This window comes from Babylonia areolata, chromosome 18 (assembly GCF_041734735.1).
Source record: "Babylonia areolata isolate BAREFJ2019XMU chromosome 18, ASM4173473v1, whole genome shotgun sequence".
Taxonomy (NCBI): Eukaryota; Metazoa; Mollusca; class Gastropoda; order Neogastropoda; family Buccinidae; genus Babylonia; species Babylonia areolata.
In genome coordinates, this window is record NC_134893.1 from 29,310,105 (window position 1) to 29,329,600 (window position 19,496).

A 19,496-nucleotide genomic window follows, 5' to 3' on the forward strand; every position below is an offset into this window, starting at 1 on the left:
GATGTGTGTGTGTGTGTGTGTGTGTGTGTGTGTGTGTGTGTGTGTGTGTGTGTGTGTGTGTGTGTGTGTGTGTGTTTGTGCGTGCGTGCGCGCGCGCGCGCGCGTGTGTGTGTGTGTGTGTGTGTGCGTGTATGTGTGTGTATAGGTGTGTGTGTGTGTGTGTGTGTGTGTGTGTGTGTTCAGAGAACGTGGCGGGGATGGTGAGAGGAGGGGGTGGGCGTGTGTGTGTTTACGTTGCAAAGAAAGACACTGCACTTTGTAAACAAGTACGTGACTGTCACATACCACACTGTTTCGACGACAGCAGTGACAGTGATGATGATTATCACATCAACTACGACGACGACGATGGTGATCATGAAGACAATGACAATGACCATTTACAGGTAACGATGCTACACACACACACACACACACACACACACACACACACACACACGATAGGAAAAGCAAATAAAACCGCACGCAGGAAAAAAAAAAAACACCAAAAAAATGGGTGGCGCTGTAGTGTAGCGACGTGCTCTCCCTGGGGAGAGCAGCCCGAATTTCACACAGAAAAATCTGTTGTGATAAAAAGAAAAACAAATACAAAATACAAATACAACACACACACACACACACACACACACACACACACACACACACACACACACACACACACACACACACACACACACACACATTGATACCAAGACATGCGCGCACCCACGACACTGCTCGAATCAATTGGAAACCTTCGCGTATTTTTTCCACACAGCCCTCAAAATCTCCGGGCGAGAACCTCTAACAAGAACTACGAAACTAACAAGGGAAAACTGCACTCACGACATCCCACAGCGTGAGAAAGTGAGGAAAAGCAGACAGCTGACTTTTACCGCTAATCACGTTAGTGTGGCGAGGGCTTGAAGACAAGGAAGGCTCCTTTGCTGCAGACTGCCAGGGCCAGTTGCTCCAAGCTAGGTCCATCATTTATCCCATGATCCGCTATTTGCTCCCTCGTCGTTGGCAAGGTGGCTGTGTCAGTGGGCGGTTGGGTGTATGTATGGTGGGTTGTGGAGGTATGTGTGTGTTTGGAGGGTGTGGTGGGGAGATGAGAGAGAGAGTGAGAGAGAGAGAGAGAGAGTGTGTGTGTGTGTGTGTGTGTGTGTGTTCGCGCGCGTGTGATTGAGAGATAAAGTGTCTATGGGTGTATGCTTATGCACTCATGTGTCGCGTGTGTGTGTGTATCTTTTTGTGAGGGAGAGAGAGAATGTGTGTTGAAAGGTAGATGTCTCTCTCTCTCTCTCTCTCTCTCTCTCTCGTTATTGTTATTGTTGTCACAAGGACAGATTGGAAGACTGGGCGATGCCTAAAATCTTTATCCTTGAGTAATAAAGTTTTTGAATATCTGTGTGTGTGTGTGTGTGTGTGTGTGTGTGTGTGTGTGTGTGTGTGTGTGTGTGTGTGTGTGTGTGTGTGTGTGTGTGTGTGTGTGTGAGTGCATCAGCGCTCGCATGATCATCGAAGACGATAGCAGAGTAAGACTTTGAATCAAAATCAAACATCCAACCAAATAAATACACGCTATTTTCCACGGGATGTTTTGTTTGTTTTCCTTCTACGTGTGCCTTTTTTTTTTTTTGTTGTTGATGATACGACTCCAGTGTCCAATTACCTGCGCGTCTTTTACTACCTAGTGTAACCTTTTTATGATACGATTCCAGTGTCCAATTACCTGCGCGTCTTTTACTACCCAGCGTAACCTTTTTATGATACCATTCCAGTGTCCAGTTACCTGCGCGTCTTTTACTACCCAGCGTAACCTTTTTATGATACCATTCCAGTGTCCAGTTACCTGCGCGTCTTTTACTACCTAGCGTAACCTTTTTATGATACCATTCCAGTGTCCAGTTCGCTGCGCGCGCTGCCGTGAGGATGAAACGGCATCACAGCTGGAAACAAGGGAGAAGAATCGTACGATGTGGACGGAGCTTAATTAAGTGGCCATCTGTTTCTCCGGGGAACGAGGAGGTGGTAGAGGAAACGTGCCTCACACTGCGGTACAATAACCAGAATTTCACGTGCACTGGTTAAAACAGGCAATTTCTTAAATTTTTTTTTAGAATTTTCCTTGCTCAAATTTTTCATAAAATGTAGAACACACATGCTCTCTCTCTCTCTCTCTCTCTCTCTCTCTCTCTTATTCATTCACACTGGAATTAACCGAGACTATAAAAACACTTTCATTAATTAATGTGCAGGTCTCCAGTTCCACTCAACTGAGAGTCAGGAAAGCTACACGAGCAAGCCAGGTTTGGATGACAAAAGTAAACACTGATGCGATCGGAGAGAGCGCGATGGTGCGTGACTGAGTATATGTTATGTGTGTGTGTGTGTGTGTGTGTGTGTGTGTGTGCAAGCGAATGCGCTCGCAGATGTGTGAATGAATGTTGGTGACACATGACTGGAAAACATTCCATGGTTCTGGTAAGCAGACTGAGTACTTGATTGTCAGACTGAAACTTACCTGATCGAGTATCTGTCATCTAAGAAGTAGTAGTTATTACTGAATAAACAAACAAACAAACAAACAAATAGATAGATAAAGAATGATTGAATAAATGAATAAAGAAACAAATAGAGACAATAGAGATATTGTACTGAGCATGTTTTACATGGAATGGCGCTTTATAAATTGACATTATTATAATATTATCATATTATTATTATTTCATCATCATCATAATATTATTTTCACTAATTCTTCTTCTTCTTCTTTTTATTATTATTATTATTTCTATGTTATCTTGCTGATTGAGGACCGCGGATCAAAATGATTGGAATGGACTGGCCATTGGCAAGGGGAAGTCAGTCTCCCGGGAGAGCTTAGCACTGGGTGAGTTACGTCCCACTTTCGCTGATCTGTCTGGCTTTCTGACTGCTGATGGGGTAAAGGGGAGGGGAGAGGTGGTGTTTTGTCAGGGTGTATGTGAACTTCTATTTTCGTCTTCTTCTTTCTTTTTTAAAATTTTTTATTTTATTACTTCAACAGCAGAATCAGCTGTCTCGTTAGTCCGCGGCAGAACGTCTCGAAAACCTGACAAAACTGCACACATTTACCTATGAGTTTGACTCTCTACATTGATTCAGTCAACGATATCATGATAAAAAATATCTGATATAATGATACCAGATGGAAGTACTGGGATTTAAATTTTGCTCACAGCGATAAAGAATTTTTTTCTATGAAAAAACAAACAAAAAAAACACACACACACGCAGGCGCACACACGCACGCACCCCCCCCCCCCCCCCCCCACTCCACCACACACACACTTACTTCCATTAAATGAATTTAAACCTTTAACAAGACAAACAGTACATAAAATGAAAGTGGGATATACCGTACTCTCAAACTAGTTAAAATGCAGCTCGTCTTCATTTGCACTTTTGCACAACTGAAAAATCAAAATGTTTCAGGTAACGATAGTAACGCTGAAATTTTTCTGAGCTGTCAAAACGAAACCTAGTCATAATACATTTCAAGAGAGAGAAGAGAGAGAGAGAGAGAGAGAGAGAGAGAGAGAGAGAGACAGTCAGACAGAGAGAGAGAGGGGGGGGGGGGGGGGGGTGCGGGGGGTGTAGAGAGAGGCCAGTCTCTTGTCTTCTGTGCATGCACGGTTTATTCAGTGCTAACATTCCAATACAAAACTGCAAACTTCCTGTCACTGCAGCCTCTTCCATTATTTTATGTCTTATATTGTATTTGTCATAATCTAGCAAAAGTAATCCTGTGTTTTTGCCCCGAACAATAAATACAGTGCGCCTCAGTCTCCCTCCGCCCTGCAATAAGGGTGAAAGTACTGTATTGCACTGTACTGGACCGGACCACTCTTTTGTCACAACAGATTTCTCTGTGTGAAATTCAGACTGCTCTCCCAGGTGAAAGCACCTTGCCACAGCACAGCGTCACCCATTTTTTCTTCTGCTTCTGTTTGCAAGTGTAACTGTGTTCCTGTCAAAGTGAATTTTTCGACACAATTTTACCAGGGACAACCCTTTTGTTGCCGAGGGTTCTTTTACCAACGCTAAAGTGATGCTACACACGGGACCTTGGTTTATCCTCTCATCCGAATGACAAGCGTCCAGACCACAACACAAGGTCTGGTCTAGTAGAGGGGGAAAGGAATTACTGCCAAGTGTGAGATTCGATCCCATGCGCTCAGCCTTCCTCGCTTCCTCCGAGGCGAACACATTACCACCAGTCCACCACACACAAACTTCAGAAGTGTATACACAGCTGCCCCCGCCGAAGTAGATGTAGTATACTGAAGTCTCTTGTCATCTCCCTTGCCAACGCATCTTATTATTAATACCGCCTCTCCCCCCCCCCCCCCCCCCCCAAACCTCCCACCACCACCAACCCCGTCCCCTACTCCACGCACCCCCTACCCCCAACTCCCGGATCCCCCACCACCCCACCAACCCCACCAGTCCACGTGAAAACCACAGAGCTGGCATTATCGCCAGGTATACACACAGTCGGTCTCTGGGTTTCCGGCACAGTGGGAACTGCAGAAAGTCCCCTCTGAGGCACAGTACTGTCGGTCTGTTTACAGGAGTTACGCCACAGGATCTCTCTCTCTTTCTCTCTGTCTTGATGTATAGACGGCTTCTGAGGGGGGCAGAAACCGTGACGCACGTGCACGTGCACTCCTCCTTATTATACTTCAGCACTTTAAGAGATAGAGGGGGCCTGTGGGTGGAGGGGTTGGTAGTAGTGGTGGGGGTGGGGTGGGGGAGGGTTAGGACATGGGAGTGGGAAAGAGATATGGAGGGAGAAATGGGCAGACAGAAGATGAGAGAGAGAGAGAGAGAGAGAGAGAGAGAGGAATGTATATATATGTATATGTATCTCTCTCTCTCCCTCTCTCTCTCTCTCTCTCTGCTGTTCTCATATTCCTTATGCCAGTCAGCATTTCTAAATGCAAAATCCGTGTTTACTTAATTTAACATGCAAGCGAATTACTCGGAAGCAAAATGTCGAGTCCCAGCATCCAAGACAAACACACTCCCCCCCCCCCCCCACCAAAAAAAAACAACCCAAAAATCCCCCACCTCTCAACACTTACAAAAACACGCTTCCATGATCTTTGAAGACGAAACGAATTAACCTTAGGAAGGAAGGAAGAAAATGAGGAAGTGATAAGGAAGGAAAGAAAAGAAAAGAAAAAAAACCAACAACTAAAGGAATGAAAGAAGGAACGAAGGAAAGCAGAGAGAAAGGAAAAGACGAACGCTGGCGAGCAAAACAAAAGAAAAATGAGGTAGAGTGGGGACGGAGGGCGTCGAGGGGGTGGGGGGGGGGAGTGAAAAAAGAGATCTAAAGAAAGATGGAGGGGAAAAAAAAAGTCTAATGAAGAATAGAAGAGGAGCAACAACAACAACAAGGTGAAAGAAGGAAGCATAATGAAGGAAGACAAGACAAGAAAAGGAGGGACACATCAAAAGCAACGAGTACAAATAATGATCAGGGGCAGAGCGGACCCGGAAAGTGGGTCCGGTGTCTTCGGAGAAAAATACTGCAAGAAAAAAAAAGCAGCAGAAAAAAACCCAAAAAAACCCACAACAACAACAACAACAACAACAACAACACACACACACACACACACACACACACACACGAAAACAACAAAAACACAGTGGGAGGGTTTTTCTTCTTCTTTTTTTTTAATGGGGAAAATAAAAGCGCTCCCTCCTCCTGGTCAATGTCAGTAATCACAATCGCTTTCAAGAACCAATTAACGCTCAGTGTTTCCTTCCCAATCAGCACTCAAATTGAAAAGAACGCATTTCTATTCCCAGTACTTTAAAACTGCACTGTATACCTAACAGCTAAAGAGAATGTATAACATCATGTCTAATCATTGCGTAAAAAGCACGGTGTTCTTTTTCTTTTCTTTTCTGGAAGTCTTTTTTCTGCTTGAGTATTGGTTTCCTGAGAGAGAGTGGGATTTTTTCTTTGACAAAAAAAACAACAACAACCAAAAACAACAACAAAAGCACATACACACGGAGTGGTTTGTGTGTGTGTGTGTGTGTGTGTTTAACGGTGCATTCAAATCATTTCACTTCAATTCAGTGACGGACATTTCTTAAAGTATCTTGGTGGTCTTCGTAAAAAAAAGTACAGAGAAGCCACAGAGACACAGAGAGACAAGGGACTCCCACAGAAAGCTGGCCAGAGAAATGGAGAGGGCCTCTGTCTGACCTTTGGCATCGTTTGGAAAAAAAAAAAAAAAAAAACATCCTAAGAAAACAGACCATCCCTTGACTGGCAGACACACTGATACCCCCCCTCCCCACACACACACACACACACACACACATACCCCCACCTCCGCCCTCCTCAGCCACAACACACCACCAACCACCGCCATCATCACAGCAGGCGCTAATCACAAGGGGATTCAACTTGAGCAGGCCTCAGAAGGGGGGTTAGACCTCAGACCTTATTCACAGCGAATGAAGTCATGAGTCGACGTCAAGGGATCTGCCTGTGAATTATTGATGCCGTCTAGCGCTGTGGCTCCAACCCCCACGCCTTCTGCAGTGTGTGGCGGGGAGGGGGCCCTTTGCCTTCAAGTTGATCGAGACTTTTGGGCCGAGCGTCTACAGCCTTGTGACGACATGTCAACATGATGCGACACGCGATGAACGGGCCTGGCTCCCCCCATCCCGCACTCCGACTCCCCTCCCACCACCTTTTCTGATGGGAACATATGTTAACAACCACCAAGAGAGTGATATGGGTTTCTGCGAAACCTTGTGCTTTTAGTGGGCTACTAACTCACGTCGCGTTCCATGTTCGTATTATGAATTAAATTACCAGGGTTCAAGTGTTAAAATTGTGTTTTGGTTTGGTTATTTGGTGGTTGGAGCTTGTGGTTTTTTTTAATATTCTTTTTAGAAGAGCAGGAATGAGGTGTGTGTGTGTGTGTGTGTGTGTGTGTGTGTGTGACGCTACAAACGAAGGTCCCCTCCCCCTTTGTCAACCCCCCACCCCCACCCCCTTGATCAATCAAATGCCGTCGAAAACGATAGCATTGCTTCTTACATCACCATGAAGAGAGAAAGAGAGAGACACTGACATTGACACTACTGGTATTTTGATTTCATTATTACAATTGTCATCCCCCCTAGGGCTTTGTTAGGCCCAACACTTGGCTTATATCACAGATTGACATAAGTTTACATTTGGACCAACAGGAAAGTGAGAGCTGCATTATCAATGGTTTCTCCAGTCAGTGGGAAGCCATTTACAGCTTAGTCTTTTGTGAAGGACTATGACTCTCAAACCAGGAGGCAAAACTGCACTGGCTCTTTGTTCTGCAGCCTTGTAGGCTAGTTGACCTTTGGGAACCATCCCAACGCCGACTGTCCTAAAGCCCTCTTGGCCGAGAGAGTGGGGATGTACTTGGGCAAGACACTCTCCACTATAATCAAATTCTAGCCCAAACAGTCGGAACAGCAGTTGCCTCCTCTGCTGTTCTGATGGTCATAGTCGGACACGACTGACAATAAAAAAAAAGAGGGTTTTGATGCTGAGCGGACAACCGAATATATCAGTGTCACAGAGAGAGAGAGAGAGAGAGAGAGAGAGAGAGAGAGAGAGAGACAGAGACAGAGACAGCGACAGTGAGAGACAGAGAGAAAATAGAGAGAGCGTGTGTGTACAAAGGTTTGACGGGAGTGGACAGGAGCTCATTTGAACGTTTCAACGGGTCTTAAAAATGTCTTCTATATCCGTGCCAGATTCGGTCCCTCCACAGATGAAGCCGATGCCGAGAAAATGAACAAGTATTGTTTCTTCATACATAACCAGAAGAGACAGACAGACTCTAAACTTGAAAACATACTTAAACATGCTTATCATCATTGTTTGCTCAATTTTCTATTTAAAAAATCGCTTTTTACAAATGACCTTGACCCTTCGATTATTGTCACAGTGACAATATAAAAACTATTTCATCACAGGTGCAGCCATTGGCTAAAACTTTGCTGTGAACTGAACGGCCAAAGTCACAAGGACGTCCTCCAAAATGAACTCGGAAAACCCTTAGTCATCTTTTTTAATTGTATTGCAATACAGTAAATCATTAAATGTTTTGGTTTCGATGTAACTTAAATTAGTGAAATAAAAATTGTATAGAAAATTAAAGCAGTGTTTCATTATAATTATCTATTCCGCGTTTTATTGTTGTGTAGTTTTAAGTGCTAGGCAGAATATGGCATGTAATGTTACCAACTTGTGTTAGTATATTCTAAATTTCCATAATGGATCATTAAAAATGTGCTGTGTTGCGTTGGACTGTACTGTATGAATTAAGTTGCATTGCATTGGATCGTATCGTATCGTATCGTATCGTATCGTATTGTATCATGTCATATCATAACATATTGTATTGTATTGTATCGTATGTCATTGCAACACAGTGTACAGTGTTCAATTGCAATGTATTGTTTCCCAGTTTCGTTGGAACGAGTTTCACGAGCTGCTAGTTTTTGCTCTTCAACGTGGTCCGTAAGCCTAAAAGAGCGCAGCATCATTGCTCAGAAAACTTCCCTGGCTTCATGTGAAGGCTAGAATTCAATACAGAATTGCTTGTCTCTGTTTTCAGTGTCTCTATGAGAACAATATGCCATCAGTCTGTCAGATATTCTACATCAATACCAGCCTTTGTGGACGCTATACTCTCTAGACCCCTCTCTGCATACAACTCCTCGGTTCTCCTTTGAGACCTTGAGTTAGAAAAATCGTTCTGTCTTTGGCACTACTATCTGGAATTGCTTATCTCTGTCCCTCCCCCCAAAAAATTCCGTGTTTCTCAACTTTCAAGAAATAACTTAGAAGCATTCCTTTCTGAATATCACTTCTCCTGATGCATGCGAGTGTGTGCTTGTTTCTGTTTTCTTTTATAGATGTTGAGGTGTGTGTGTGTTGGTGGAGGGAGAGGTGTCGCGAGGAGGGAGGGGGGGGGCTGTGTTTGTGGAGAGGTGTGGGGGGAGAGGGGTAAGGATTTGTCCTGTGTACCATTTCAACGCACGTGCAGTTCCACTGCTGCTTTAACACCTTCCACCCACTCCCCCACCCCCAAAAAATACCACACACAAAACGGAGAGTAATCCCCTGTCAGGGTTCAGTGGATTAAAGACAAAGGGACATTTAACCTTGGGGGCACTGACCCATCCACAGAAAAGGTGTGTGTTTGCCTGATAATGGCAGAGATTAAAAAAAACAAAAAAACGGTCACACACACACACACGCACACACATGCACGCACGCACGCGCGAGCACGAACTCACACACGCTCACACACACACACACACACACGCACACGCACACACACACACACACACACACGCACACGCACACACACAACCAGCGCGCTGGTGCTCGTGACAACAGGAGACAACGTGGAAACTGGTTCACGAGGATTCAGGGGAACAATAGAGGCATCATATTGTCATTAGTGCTGCTCTACTGATCGTGTATCTATCCCTAGCCCTCCTATATTGTCATTAGTGCTGCTCTACTGATCGTGTATCTATCCCTCAAGTACTCCTATATTGTCATTAGTGCTGCCCTACTGATCGTGTATCTATCCCTCAAGTACTCCTATATTGTCATTATTTCTGCTCTACTTGTCGTGTATCTATCCCTCCTATATTGTCATTAGTTCTGCTCTACTGATCGTGTATCTATCCCTCTAGCCCTCCTATATTGTCATTAGTGCTGCCCTACTGATCGTGTATCTATCCCTCAAGTACTCCTATATTGTCATTAGTGCTGCTCTACTGATCGTGTATCTATCCCTGCCCTCCTATATTGTCATTAGTGCTGCTCTACTGATCGTGTATCTATCCCTGCCCTCCTATATTGCCATTAGTGCTGTTCTACTGATCGTGTATCTATCCCTGCCCTCCTATATTGCCATTAGTGCTGCTATACTGATCGTGTATCTATCCCTTCCCTCCTATATTGTCATTAGTGCTGCTCTACTGATCGTGTATCTATCCCTGCCCTCCTATATTGCCATTAGTGCTGCTCTACTGATCGTGTATCTATCCCTGCCCTCCTATATTGTCATTAGTGCTGCTATACTGATCGTGTATCTATCCCTGCCCTCCTATATTGCCATTAGTGCTGTTCTACTGATCGTGTATCTATCCCTGCCCTCCTATATTGTCATTAGTGCTGTTCTACTAATCGTGTATCTATCCTTGCCCTCCTATATTGTCATTAGTGCTGCTCTACTGATCGTGTATCTATCACTGCCCTCCTATATTGCCATTAGTGCTGTTCTACTGATCGTGTATCTATCCCTGCCCTCCTATATTGCCATTAGTGCTGCTATACTGATCGTGTATCTATCCCTGCCCTCGTATATTGTCATTAGTGCTGCTCTACTGATCGTGTATCTATCACTGCCCTCGTATATTGTCATTAGTGCTGCTCTACTGATCGTGTATCTATCCCTGCCCTCCTATATTGTCATTAGTGCTGCTATACTGATCGTGTATCTATCCCTGCCCTCCTATATTGTCATTAGTGCTGTTCTACTGATCGTGTATCTATCCCTGCCCTCCTATATTGTCATTAGTGCTGTTCTACTAATCGTGTATCTATCCTTGCCCTCCTATATTGTCATTAGTGCTGTTCTACTGATCGTGTATCTATCCCTCCTATATTGCCATTAGTGCTGCTATACTGATCGTGTATCTATCCCTGCCCTCCTATATTGCCATTAGTGCTGCTATACTGATCGTGTATCTATCCCTGCCCTCCTATATTGTCATTAGTGCTGCTCTACTGATCGTGTATCTATCCCTGCCCTCCTATATTGTCATTAGTGCTGTTCTACTGATCGTGTATCTATCCCTCCTATATTGTCATTAGTGCTGCTCTACTGATCGTGTATCTATCACTCTAGCCCTCCTATATTGTCATTAGTGCTGCTCTACTGATCGTGTATCTATCCCTGCCCTCCTATATTGTCATTAGTGCTGCTCTACTGATCGTGTATCTATCCCTGCCCTCCTATATTGTCATTAGTGCTGCTATACTGATCGTGTATCTATCCCTGCCCTCCTATATTGTCATTAGTGCTGTTCTACTAATCGTGTATCTATCCTTGCCCTCCTATATTGTCATTAGTTCTGCTCTACTGATCGTGTATCTATCCCTGCCCTCCTATATTGTCATTAGTTCTGCTCTACTGATCGTGTATCTATCCCTGCCCTCCTATATTGTCATTAGTGCTGCTCTACTGATCGTGTATCTATCCCTGCCCTCCTATATTGTCATTAGTTCTGCTCTACTGATCGTGTATCTATCCCTGCCCTCCTATATTGTCATTAGTTCTGCTCTACTGATCGTGTATCTATCCCTGCCCTCCTATATTGTCATTAGTTCTGCTCTACTGATCGTGTATCTATCCCTCAAGCCCCCCCTACCCCAGCCGAGCCCACACCCCCTGAAATCTCTGCCTGATCTGATATGAAATGAAAACATGAGCGCAATCCATAAGGCATTGTTAGCTTTCACAATGCATACAGTGCACCACAGACAAAGAGGACGTGACGAAATGAAGACTGGAAACCGAAATAGATAAATAATTGAATGAATACAAAAGACATCATACCCATCCTAAAGAATCTGAAAAGGCAAATAATCGTATACGGTAGTAACCTAGTGTGAAGAAGAACAGGCAACAAGGCAACCAGGGACTCGGATTCGACTCTAGAATTGACCGGGCATTGTACTTACACCGTTTTTGTTTTGTTGTTGTTGTTGTTGTTGTTTTCGGGGTGGGTGGGGAGTGGGGGGGGGGGGGGGGTTAACAGTGACAAGAAAATGATATGGTACAACACATCACAGCATGCTACACGACACGACACGAGACACACTGCAATAAGACATGGCACGACACACGACACAATATCACACCACAACAGACGCTGCAATACAATTATGCCACAGTTGTTTCGTTGTGCGGTGAAAAAGAAAATGCTTTGGCGCACTGTGGACGGTATGTGTGCTTGTGTCACAGCTTCAGTGTCATCGTTTCAGCGCGGTTTTTGACTCACTTGTGTAAACAAAGTGAGTCTATGTTTTAACCCGGTGTTCGGTTGTGTGTGTGTGTGTGTGTGTGTGTGTGTGTGTGTGTGTGTGTGTGTGTGTGTGTGTGTGTGTCTGTGTCTGTGTCTGTGTCTCTGTGTGTGTGTGTGTGTGACCGTGGTAAACTTTAACATTGACATTTTCTCTGCAAATACTTTGTCAGTTGACACCAAATTAGGCATAAAAATAGGAAAAATTCAGTTCTTTCCAGTCATCTTCTTAAAACGATATTGCACCTCTGGGATGGGCACAAATTTTTTTTTTAAAATGAAGCCTTATTATAAGCAAACTGCATTTACTGTTATATTTATATTTTTGTATTCTCTAAACTTGGCACTTTGATCTGGTATTCTGACCCAACAAAAAGAGCAGTCATTATTATCATTTTTTGTTCAAACAGGAACTTCTTTTGCTAAGCATGGAAGTTTTATTTATTTTGCAAACGTTTTGGTGCAGATAGTAAAGAAGGGAAATTACTCTGTAATTAATGCTAGGGGACTTAATTTGCTTTAAACTGATCTTTCTCATCTTGAACATTACATTTTGAAATTATACTCAATACATAAAAAGCTTGGATTTTTTTTTAAAGTGTATCACAAGTGAGTCTTGAAGGCCTTGCCTCTCTTGTTTTTTCTTTTATTATTTTATTTCTACTCGTGTGATTTCGTTTCCACAGGCAGCGTTTGAAATTCCACACAAAGGTATTCACTTTTTTTTTCTTTTTCTTTTCCTTTTTATCTTTCTTCATCTGAAAACGTAGAAAGAAAACTCGTTTTGTTTCCACAGACAGCGTTTGAAATTCCACACAATGGTAGTTCACTCTTTTTATTATTATTTTTTTTAATATCTTTATTTCATCTGAAAACATAGAAAGAAAACTGTGATCCCCTCCATCCTATCCACGAGTTTTGTCTTCGTCAAAAATCTCCGCGGAACTTTGTCTATCTAATTCTCAGTGAGTTTATCTCTTCCTGATGGCGAGCTGCAAATCATTCTGATGAGATGAAAATAAAAGAAAACAAAACGAAATAAATTGCCCAACGAAAAAGACCAGAGGACTGACTTACTGACTGAATAAATCGTCGAGCGTGCGTCTGGTTCACAGAGTATGAAAACAGCAGAACAGCTCCTTGAAACAAATACCATGAACTGTACAAACGTTCCAAATGGTTAAATGATGAATCAGACAGTCTCCGTTTTTCTACCAGTCAAGTACTTAGAGATACATAATCCTATAAATTCCTTAAGATCATCGACGAAATTATTGTTCCTACAAAGCTGATGAGGAGGAAGACACGAAAGTTGTTCCTTTATATGAATATCCTTCACATGATATTTCTGCAGTGTGCCTTTTGTCTTTGCTTTTTCCTTTTTTCTCTTTTTTTCTGGTTTTTGTTTGTTTGTTTTTGTTTTTGTTTTTGTTTTTTTGCTTGTTGTTGTTGTTTTTGTTCCCGTTATGATTTGTTTGTTTGTTTTTTGTTGTTTGCATCAGTTATCATTGTAATAGTGTGAACATGTTCTTCGCTGGTGTGATTTTCTTCGACAATCACTAATCAAATATCCGCACAAATGTAGTTTACCACTTTCGCTCGGTTTTCCTATTTTTGTACCGTTTATTATGATTTGAGAAAAATATATCAGTACCTGTGAATGTTCTCCGACGCAATAAAACTTCACCATTTCACGATCTTTTAGTTCAGTCAACGCGTGGTTGAGCAGTCACTGGTCTCAAGGCTCGTGGCGACGTGAGACTATCGAGCTCAGTGCGTGAGACCCCCCACACTCCTCTCCCACCCCCATCACAACCCTTTCTTCAACTGACACTCCCACCATCTTTCTACTTTTCTTTACTTTCTGTATTAGCACCGATATGCTGAACGTGCCAAAAGACAATTCAGGCGTGACATTTTCTAATGTTATTGCATTTACATTCAAGTCGCTGGTACCGCATCTCTTTTATTGCTCAGCGCTGAAATATTTTTGCGTGTATCACTGAGCTCGTGGGAGAAAGGTAGCCCAGCAACACGTCATATCGTACGGTTATTGGTCATTTGCTGGCGGCCCTTTTGTGGGACTCTCTTCGCCACGAGGATTTTTTTTTCCCCACACACCTATCGATTCTGGCGGTAATAATGTTTAAACGATTACGCGTGCTGTCTTTGTCACGGAAGGAAAATTGCCCCAGTTCGGCATTATGCTTGTGCCAACCAAATTTTATCATCCAGGAACCGGACTGGGGTGAGTATTGATCGCTGTTCTCAGCGGGCCGTGTTATTACCGCTTGTGGATTCGCACTGCCGCCTTCGCGATTTCTTTTCTCCTCAGTCAACAAGGTAATGGCCGAAAATAAGGGGCATGACAAACAGACACACAGAGATACCTACAGACAAGCGGACAGAGAACGAACAAACTCGAGACTCTGGAACCTTTTTCTTCTTAGTGTGCTCCCAGTTACGGAGCTTCTGCTCGCGGTCACGTCAGTGATAAACATGACATTGAATAAAAGCTATATTTCTGTACGTATTGAATAAAAGCTCTATTTCTGTACGCTTTACGATATTTGATCTTCTTCTTCTCTCCCTCTCTCTCTCTTTTTGGGGGGTGGGGTGGGGGTGAGGTGTTGCTATTCAGGAGTTGTTAGATAGTTTATTTCCAGTCGTTAGACAGTTTATTTCCATTCTCTCAATTACGTGGGGTTTTTTTCATGAATATTTCAATACGAAGCGCATGAACACCGATTCATGTTTTTGCAGCTTCTTGAAAGGAAATTTTTTGTACGCCCTTTCTCCGCCCCTCGCGCCCATCCATGATCAGGACCATTGAAGAATTCAGCAACTATAACTGAATGCCCGCAATACACTTCAGTTCATTTCCAAGACGTGGAATAGGTAGGTCGTGCGAACTACGCTGAAGGTCGTGAAGTTAACTTTGGCTGCCTGGAGAAAGGGGAATGAAACGAGGCAAGGATCGGTGGGTGAGGGATCGGGGTGGTTGGAGGATCGGGAGGGGTGAGGGGGGATCGGGGTGGGTGGAGGATCGGTGGGTGGGTGGAGGATCGGGGTGGGTGGAGGATCGGTGGGTGGGTGGAGGATCGGTGGGTGGGTGGAGGATCGGGGTGGGTGGAGGATCGGTGGGTGGGTGGAGGATCGGTGGGTGGGTGGAGGATCGGGGTGGGTGGAGGATCGGGGTGGGTGGAGGATCGGTGGGTGGGGGATCGGGGTGGGTGGAGGATCGGTGGGTGGGGGATCGGGGTGGGTGGAGGATCGGTGGGTGGGTGGAGGATCGGTGGGTGGGGGATCGGGGTGGGTGGAGGATCGGGGTGGGTGGAGGATCGGTGGGTGGGGGATCGGGGTGAGTGGAGGATCGGTGGGTGGGGGATCGGGGGTGGGGGATCGGGGTGGGTGGGGGATCGGGGTGGGGGGTTGGGGGGGGGTTATTGTGGTTCTTTCCTCCAGCTTGCACTGGAGACAAGGGGCGAGTTAAAGAAACAAGATGGGGGCGGAGGGGGTGGGGTGGGGGCCTGAGTGAGCTGACATACATACACTTGCATTTACACCAGTATTATTATTATTATTATATTTCTATAGCGCTGAATCTTGTGCAGAGACAAATCAAAGCGCTTTCGCACCAGTCATTCAAACGCATGCATAACTCTAAAACTGGGGGGTGGGTGGGGGGAACAAAAAAACAAAACAAAAAACACCAAAAAACAAACAAACTGAAGACAAGGAAGAGGCAGGGAAGGGAGGCTATTTTTGGAAGAGGTGGGTTTTAAGGCCAGACTTGAAAGAGCTGAGTGTGGAGACCTGACGAGTACTGTGAGGTACAGGCTGAATACTCGGCTTATATCAGACATCGACATAAGCATATATATATATATTGTGTCATAAATGTTAATGATGCTTCTAAAAACTTTCTTGTAGATTTATAACGTGTGTCTTTAAGCTGGATTTTGGTTGTTGTTGTTGTTGTGATTTTGCTTCTGTTTTATTTACATTTTTCAAAGGAGACACAGAGAAGAGTTTTATCAACACCTTTCATTAAACCACGTTTCATATATGTTTGGAATCACTCTGTCAGAAAACATCAGAGGACAGACAGGCATAGAGAAAGGAACAAGACGTTGGCTGCATGCAGTCACACGTTGCTTACACAAGCCAGGCCCCAAAACCCTCACCTTGCCAAAGAAAATTTGGCGATATATGATAGAGGCCATAAAGTGATTCACTGTCCTCGCCAGACATGTGGGAGGAAGTTGTCGTGTGTTGAACGAAGACATAAATACACGGCGTTCAAGCAGGCCAACGCATAACTCATTTGCCAAAAACCGCCGCTGCCTGCGTTACAATGCTGTGTAATACAAGTTAGACAACCCCCGTTGTTTGTCTGCTTCTTTCCCCGCTTCCTCCTTCCCGTTCCGTTACAGTTTTCTCCCCTGCGCACGCTCTTTCTCTCATCCACGAAAAAAAAGATTAAAAAAAAAAAAATTAAAAAAAAAAAACCCGAAGAAGAAGAAGAATGAGAAGAATATGACTGCATTCGTATTCACAATCAGGTGTTCGCACGAACCCACACCATCACTACTGGATACACTAACTGTGGTGTCACACACACACACACACACACACACACACACTTTATGAACACATATTCACAAAGACAAAGAAACAATCTCTCTCTCTGGAATGGGCTGAATGAATTGCAGACAGAGAAACACATTCAATTTATCAGTCACTGAGGTCGTGTTTGAGAAAGAATATTCAATGAAGAGTCACATTTACTGCTTTTGAGTTGCTCTTGCTCACATCATATTTGACGAACTTCCTCTCAGCAATAATGTAACTCGGTACAGCGAATTTTGCCGCAAAATATTGCCCCTCTTGAACATCAAATATCGAAAACGAATGACATGAATGTCCAGCATTTATAGTTATTGAATTATTGAAAGATTCAATGTAAGTGGCCGTATTAAACAGAAATTGACCAGAATAAATACATCTGATTATAATAACAGAAGATCTCGAATGGTTCATGGTTGATAATGAAACTGTTGCATCAGTCGTTAAATTATATGCTTCCCCTCCCCCAACCCCCCAACCCCCCACCCCACCCCCTTTTTTTTGTTTTTGCTTGTTTATTGATTTATTCATTTATTTATTTATAAATCTAATTATTTATCAATTTATTTATTCATTCATTTAGTGTTATAACACTTGTTCCTGCGCGGCATGTCCTCTTTTCCCACCTTCCAATCTGTTTGTATAAAGAACAGTAAACCGACTGTCTGTCTACCTGTCCGCCTGTCTGTCTACCTGTCCGCCTGTCTGTCTCTGTCTGTCCGCCTGTCTGTCTGTCTCTCATTCTAACTGTCGTTACCCCCCTTCCATTGCCTAGAGGGCTTTAAAGCTGAACGGACATTAGGTATGTCAGTGTCAGTCTCTGTTTGTCTGTCTCTCTCTCCCTCTCTCTCCCTCTCTCTCCGATTCATCGTCTGTCCCTTTCTCCCCCCCCCCACCCCCACTTCACAAACAAGTCAACGCAATAAAGGAAGTACGGCACTGAACGGTGTTCTTGACAAAATACTGCAAAGGCAAACAAATATTGTAAATGCAGACACTAAAATAAAAAAAAGAAAGCTGGTAGTGCTGGATTTAAAAAAAAAAAAGTTTTATCTTTATCATTATTATTACTATTGTTGTTGTTGTTGTTGTTGTTATTATTATTATCTTCTTCTTCTCCTTTTTTCGCGACAGGGTCTCTCCGTGGAAAGCAGCCTGAATTATCTCAACTGAAGACTGATCAAACTTGGACACGATACGACACACACAGCGCTTCACGACACAGCAGAAGACAACGCGAACGATACAAAGACACAATCAGCTCACTCTTTTGGAGCGACACATATGTTCAAAACATCAAGAAAGAAGAGCCGCTAAAAAAAAAAAAAAATGTATATACATAAAGCGCACTTGCTCTGGAAGTCTGCCCATAACTGCTCAATCTTTAAAAGTAACATCATCAAAATAAAATAAGATAATTAGAATCAAGTGAAACAAAATGAAAATAAAAAGAATTAAATTCAAACGATCAGCAGTGTACAAATAGTGATATTTAAAAACAGAAGCATCACCAACCACCATTCATACACTTTTTGCTATCTAATTCTATCATCCACTCACACAGTGCTAACTGCCTCTAGCATTCAGATTCCCCGCTCACACAGTGCTAACTGCCCCTAGCATTCAGATTCCCCACTCACACAGTGCTAACTGCCCCTAGCATTCAGATTCCCCACTCACACAGTGCTAACTGCCCCTAGCATTCAGATTCCCCACTCACACAGTGCTAACTGCCCCTAGCATTCAGATTCCCCACTCACACAGTGTTAACTGCCCCTAGCATTCAGATTCCCACTCACACTGTGCTAACTGTCCTTAGCATACAGATTCCCCACACACTGTGCTAACTGCCCCTAGCATTCAGATTCCCCACTCACACAGTGCTAACTGCTCCTCGCATTCAGATTCCCCACTCACACAGTGCTAACCGCTCCTCACATTCAGATTCCCCGCTCACACAGTGCTAACCGCTCCTCACATTCAGATTCCCCACTCACACAGTGCTAACCGCTCCTCACATTCAGATTCCCCACTCACACAGTGCTAACCGCTCCTCACATTCAAATTCCCCACTCACACAGTGCTAACTGCCTCTAGCATTCAGATTCCCCGCTCACACAGTGCTAACCGCTCCTCACATTCAGATTCCCCACTCACACAGTGCTAACCGCTCCTCACATTCAGATTCCCCACTCACACAGTGCTAACCGCTCCTCACATTCAGATTCCCCACTCACACAGTGCTAACCGCTCCTCACATTCAAATTCCCCACTCACACAGTGCTAACTGCCCCTAGCATTCAGATTCCCCACTCACACAGTGCTAACTGCCCCTAGCATTCAGATTCCCCACTCACACAGTGCTAACCGCTCCTCGCATTCAGATTCCCCACTCACACAGTGCTAACCGCTCCTCACATTCAGATTCCCCACTCACACAGTGCTAACCGCTCCTCACATTCAAATTCCCCACTCACACAGTGCTAACTGCCCCTAGCATTCAGATTCCCCACTCACACAGTGCTAACTGCCCCTAGCATTCAGATTCCCCACTCACACAGTGCTAACCGCCCCTAGCATTCAGATTCCCCACTCACACAGTGCTAACTGCCCCTAGCATTCAGATTCCCCACTCACACAGTGCTAACTGCCTCTAGCATTCAGATTCCCCACTCACACAGTGCTAACCGCTCCTAGCATTCAGATTCCCCACTCAC

At 44.1% G+C, this 19,496-nt stretch overlaps 1 long non-coding RNA gene across 1 annotated transcript in view; it reads right to left on the minus strand.

Moving 5' to 3' along the window:
- LOC143292156 (uncharacterized) overlaps positions 1 to 19,496 on the minus strand; it is a 101,657-nt gene that overhangs the window by 79,545 nt on the left and 2,616 nt on the right. The window lies entirely within an intron of this gene.